Below are 6,156 nucleotides of genomic sequence, written 5' to 3'. Positions count from 1 at the left end.
ACATAACAGGTCAGTCTGTGACCTGTTAGGTATGGGATGGCATTTCTAAGGGGGTATAGGAGGGACACTGAGCAAATAATTCAAAGAGGCTGAGGGATTACTTGATGGTGCCTGAGCACAGAAGAAGCAAAAGAGGAGGCTGTGTTTTGGGGACCCCAGCAAGGACTCTGGTCATCGAGTGGTAAATGCAGCCAGGGACAGGGCGGAGTGCAGGAGATGGGGTAGAGTGGAACCTGACTTCTCCTCTTCCTCATCTTCCTTCTTATTCTTCTCTCTCTCTCTCTTTCTCTCTCTCTCTCTCTCTCTCTCTCTCTTTCTTTCTCTCTGTTTTTGGTTTTGGTTTTTTCGAGACAGGGTTTGTCTGTGTAGCCTTGGCTGTCCTGGACTCACTATATGGACTAGGCTGGCCTCGAACTCACAGCGATCCACCTGCCTCTGCCTCCCGAGTGCTGGGATTAAAGGCGTGCGCCACCATGCCCGGTGGAACCTGACTTCTCTGCTGCTCTGCCTCTTGGCTCCTTTCGTGAGCCAAGGTCACCAGAAGCAAGAGAGCAGGAGGTGCTGGGTCAGCTTCCTGGACCCCAGAGAAGAGTAGAGGAGAGTGGACAGTGGGAATGGGTGTGTCGGGTAAGGAGGTGAAAATGTTCTAGAAGGTTCCCCTTGTGCTTTGGGAGCATGAGCATTTAGAAGAGAAGTTGTTCATATAGCAATGCTTTTTGTAACACCTGGCAGTGGATGGGGGCACCGAGCAGTCTTCCGACGTTCCTGGCTGATGACGCTCTTTCTGGTGTGTCCCACAGAGTCTAGTATATGTTAGGGGAGAATGAGCATTCGTGCTTTACAGTTGTTACATTGTACACTTTCTTCTATTTGTCTCGCCAGTACTAGCGCAGGACCCAGCAAACAGTAGACCTAACGCTTGAACAGATGCAGGAAAGACTGTGTACCAGCTTCTTCCATGACTAGTTCAGTGCCTACAATGTATCTTCGTAAGGAAATAGGCAGTGCTTTCTCCAGTGCTGGATCTGTTGCACTGGGATGTCTCAGTGAAAAATGGGAGTTCTGGCTTCGTTAGTGGTCCCAGTAGAGACACAATGGGTCTGTAGTGGCAATTGACTAACTTGTGTTTAGCATCCTTCTGAGCTAAGATGTTTAACTGGTACCTGTACTAAGGATGGGGCTGGTGCTTTTAGAGCAGGGATGCGGAGCAGTCTGAAACTGGGAAAGGCGGATCACATGCAACAGAGGATTTGGAAAATTCAAATACATGAAATATGGGTGCATACATTACCTATGTTCTGCCTCTTGAAATGCACCAGAGCAAACTTGATGAGCTCCCGATCTCTTCCTTTAAAGCAGACAAGGCTGTGTGTGCAGTGCTGTGCTGGGATAGACCTTAGCCTAGGCTGTAATCATTCAAAGACCAGTATAACTGAGGCTGCAGTGATGACTCAGCTGTGAAGAGCACTGGCTGCTGTTGCAGAGGACCTAGGTTTGGATCCCAGGACCTGCGTGGTGCCTCACAATCATCTGTTCTAGTGGATCTGGTGCCCACTCCTGACCTCTGAATGTGGTGCATATACTTACATGCAGATAAACACTCACACACACATACACATATATATTTGATAATAAAGAAAAATAAATATTTTTAAAGAGACCAATGTCTCTCTAAAACAACTGGCCCAGACCCACTCTGCAAAGATGGTAACAACTGATGCTTTAGTCTAACCAACTACCTAGACCATAAATACTAGGAAGTTGGTATTTCACTTTTTCCCCCTGGCTTATGAACATTATTAGGCCTTAGAAAGAGGGTGCAAACAGCTCCTGCCTCTGCTGTCCACTGCTGTTTGCCATTGAGGGGACAGTTCACATGGTTGGGGGAGGATAGAAAGGCCTTGATCTTTGGCCGGACACTGAAATGCACCACATAGACAGAGAGCAGGAGAAAATTGTCCAGGCAGCCAGGATCCAGGACGTGTGGATCAGCAGCAGGCCCAGCGACTTCATCTGTTCATCCTTGATGAAGGCTTTGCCTCCATGATTCTGGGACAGCAGGGTTTCAACAGGCTTCAGGTGCCCAGGCAGGGCCCTCACACAGTCATCCTTACCATCCTCAGATTTGGTGTAGATGAAGGTGGTGTTATTTGCCGCGAAGGTCCTCCACCATGGCAACCTCCCTCTGACTTTTCCCAAAAATCCGAAAGGAGCAGCCCAGGTGCCTCAAGGTGGCGTTAGACTGGTACAGGGTGAGGTCTCCATCCTCAAACTTGGGGGGCTGCCCATACAGGTGGGCTTCAGCAAGCCTTGTGTCCACGTACCTTTGAGAACCTTCTCCTTCCAGCTCTGGTCCTGTGCCAGACAGCAGCACACACATGGCCTCACAGCTCCCTTCAACTAGGAAGCAGACAATGCTGTACCAAGGCATGGCTGATGTGCAGAAGGAGGCGAGGACTCCATGCTGCATAGATGATGAGGGATCTTGGATGTGGATGTGATCTGGTATTACACTTTTATGTGATTTTAGTGTGCTCTTTCTCAGGAACTTATAGCAACAAATACCTTATGTAGGAATATAGGCATCTCTCTCTCTCTCTCTCTCTCTCTCTCTCTCTCTCTCTCTCTCTCTCTCTCTGTGTGTGTGTGTGTGTGTGTGTGTGTGTGTGTGTGTGTGTGTGTGTACAGGCCAGAGGTTCATTCTGGGTTTCATTCCTTACACATTAACTACTTTGTCTTTCTGAGATCAGGCCCCTCACTGGTTACAAGCTGCAGAGATCCCCCTGTCTCTGTCTCCCCAGAGCTGGGATGACAAGCCAGGCAACCACACCCAACTCTTTAATTTGATTACTAAGGACCCAATGCAAGTTCTCCTGCTTGCATGGCAAGTCCTTTGCTGACTGAACGTTCTCCCCAGCCTCTTAACAGAGGACTATAATTGTTAAGGGCCTGCCAAGGTGTATTTCAGTAGTTGCCACTGTCTGATTTATAGTTAGAGCCTTAGTGAATATCCGAGTACACTTCCACCCACAATAGTACATAAACAGTTCTTCTCCAACATTTTCTCTGCCTCAAGCATCCTTTCTTAATCTCTCCCAACCTAATAAGTGATTTTATTTGTTTATGACAGAGGCATGCTGGACCTGGGGCAGGCTTTCTCCTCAGGGCTTTCTTCTTGCATTTATTTAAATCTCCATGTCAATGACATCCATCTTAGCTCTGGGTTGCTTTGTTTTTATTATAGTCTAAGACATCTCAACATTATATACAGATATATAACTTTAAAATTAATGCGTCAACAGCTTATGCTTCTGGATGAGTTCCTTGACTTCAGAGAATTACGTTGGGAAGCAGCTTGTCCAAGAGCACAGAGCACAGTGACTCAGCAGAGGAGGAGGAGGCTTGTGGTTCTGAGTGCTTAGAGTTAAGTTTTAGCCTTGGCTTAACCAGCAATGTGAGCCTCAGTCTCCTCATCTATAAAGTTGAATAACAATACTTATATTTAAGGTATTTATTGTGGTTAAATCAATAGCACTTTCCTTATAGGTAACAAATAACTATTTTTATTGCTGTTTCTTTTTAGAGGAAAAAACTAAGTCACCTAGCTTCTTTCTGTCATGGTTTCAACATCGCATTTATCTTTTTCTCCACTGCCTCTAGATCACATTATGTGCATTTGCATGCTGTATGCATACATATATATATTTTTTTCTTGTGTGTGTGTGCATGTGTGCACGTGCACTCAGTGGTGGGCATTGAGGGTCTTCTTCAATCACTCTCTGCCATATATTTTGAGACAGGGAGCTCAGTGGTTTCCCCAGACTCCCAGGCCAGGGAGGCCCCAGAATCTTCCTGTGTCTGCCACCTCAAGCCCCAGTCCTGGGATGATAGACAGACAGTACTATAGCCAGCTTTTACGTTGGTGCTGGGGATTGAACTTGGGTCCTAATGCTTGCCTGGCAAACACTTTATCAACTGAGCCATCTCCCCAACCTGTATGTTGATCTTTATTACTACAACGCCAAGGTTGTCCCTTTGCCCAGAACTGAATTCTGACTTAACATAGTCATCATAGCCTTCTCCAGAGGGACTCAGAGCACCTTATCCATCAGATCCTGTGTGGAAGGTTATTTTTATGAAACCGTGTTTGTTTCTCTTAGTTCCTCTCTTAACCCGGCTATCACACAAATGATTGAGACTCTTTTATATTTGTGTAATAATAAGCTTCACAACACAATAACTGAGCAGTTGTTACTATATTCTTATCTTTCTAAGCTGCTCTGGTTTCCTCCCAGTGTGCATCCCAGGGTTACTTGTGCTTTGTAACTTTCATGCTCCAGCTCCTTATGATGTTTCCTGGACCTCTGCCCATGGCTGAATCCCCTACTTCCTCCTCTAATTCCTCCTTTTCTGGCTGGCAGGAAGTCTAGCCCTATTCTCTCTCCTGCTCAGCAATTGGCTGTAAGCTGCTTTATTGGCATATTAGGGGACACTGGGGAGCAGTGTTTACACAACACGAGACAGGAGATTCTCAGAACAAGGATTGCAAGCAGATGTGGGGGGACACAGAGGTCAGCATTTGAATTACACAATAACCTTAATGCCTACATCACTGTTTTCAGTTAGTTACAGAAAGAATTTTACTAATGGACCAGGGAGAATAATCAATTGTGCACTGCCGGGAATGGATTTATTTTCATAGTACTGAGAAATGTAAAGTGTTATTTTTCTCTTTTTACAATTATATTTTCAAAACAGCTTTTCAAAACATTTCAGAAACATGGTCTATATCCTCAGCATAGAAATGGGGGAGAAATACAAAAGAAAAACAACTAAATCCTTGAATTGTCTTTAGAAATGAAGTACATAGTAAAAGTGAGAGACTTCCGATTTCCCTTGATGCATTTCCAGTTTGTGCGGGATGGCCTGACTCTCTTACTGTGATGCATTTCCAGTTGGTGCGGGATGGCCTGGCTCCCTTGAACCTTGCAGTGGCCTGCATGGTGCTTTCTGAGCTTCCTTCATCAGAGCCATCTCCTCTAAGTTTGCCAAGTTGCCTTGAGCATGGGGCTCCTTTTTTCTGGTAGGGTATCTTCAGCGTTCATTCATTTACAATTACTGGAATTATGTGGAACTCATTAGTTTAGTAAGTTAATACAATCCTAAGTGTCAGAGTAAAGACCTCATGGGAAGCCAGTGCCCTTGGTTTCTCTCGTATCCTCAGGCATTCTGGAGGACCCTTACTGTCCAGGATTGGTGGGCTTTGGTATCATAAGAAACGTGGCCATGAGCGAGCTATCTAATCTCTCTCTTGCATTATTAATAGTTGTACTTACCTGCTAGGTTGCTATAAGCGTTAAGGTGAGCCACTTAGGCAGTGAACTTACCATGCTATCTGGAGCACAGAGGTTCTTTTTTTTTCTCTTTTCTTTCTTTCTTTTTCTTTTTAAGAAACATACTAACAATCATTATTAGTCTTGCTATTCACAGTAGGTAGGCACCATTCTAGAGTCTGAAGTGCTCTAGCAGGCGCATTTCTTGTACTGACATGCCCATAGTTCTCTCATGGCGGCTTTTCTCCTATTCTTAAAACAGCAGGGTAATTTACTTCATTCAGTTTTTAATAATACAGTCTTAAAGACTGAACATTCCCCCAGTATATTAGTAGGGAAAATTGAAGCATATTCATAATATTTCTGGAAGTTCATTATTGGATATGCCTGAAGTCACATCACTTATCTGAACGTTCAATTGCATTTGTCATAACAATACTTCAGGAATGGAAGCCATACAGTAAGGCCGACAACTCTTGCACTTGCATCTGACTAGGAAGCTGGAGAGAATTCCAACCCCAGTTAGCCTGCCTAAGGATCTCACAGCGTGTGAATTGCTAGCCTTGGTTTAGTTCAGCCCGCATCACGTGCCAGCGTGTTCCCAGTGTGCATGCTTAAGACATTTTTGTTTTAAAATAATTACAGATTTGTAAGAAATTACCCAAAAGTGCTTAAAAAGGCCTCGCATATCCTTTACTCACCTTCCTCTAAAGGTAATAGCATAACAACAGCATAATAGCATAACTAAAATAAGAGAAATATCAGGAAATGGATACTGGCATTATCTGTAGAACTGTTCATATGAAAATATTTCTTCCAGTCA

At 44.6% G+C, this 6,156-nt stretch overlaps 1 pseudogene; it reads right to left on the bottom strand.

Moving 5' to 3' along the window:
- Window positions 1-1,753: 1,753 nt before the first annotated feature.
- LOC127207646 (glutathione S-transferase P 1-like) lies at window positions 1,754-2,431 on the bottom strand (annotated as a pseudogene).
- Window positions 2,432-6,156: the final 3,725 nt, after the last annotated feature.

This window comes from Acomys russatus, chromosome 24 (genome assembly GCF_903995435.1).
Source record: "Acomys russatus chromosome 24, mAcoRus1.1, whole genome shotgun sequence".
In the NCBI taxonomy this organism is placed as follows: domain Eukaryota; kingdom Metazoa; phylum Chordata; class Mammalia; order Rodentia; family Muridae; genus Acomys; species Acomys russatus.
Note: the sequence above shows the minus strand (reverse complement) of the source record. Positions and strands in the feature narration are given on the sequence as shown.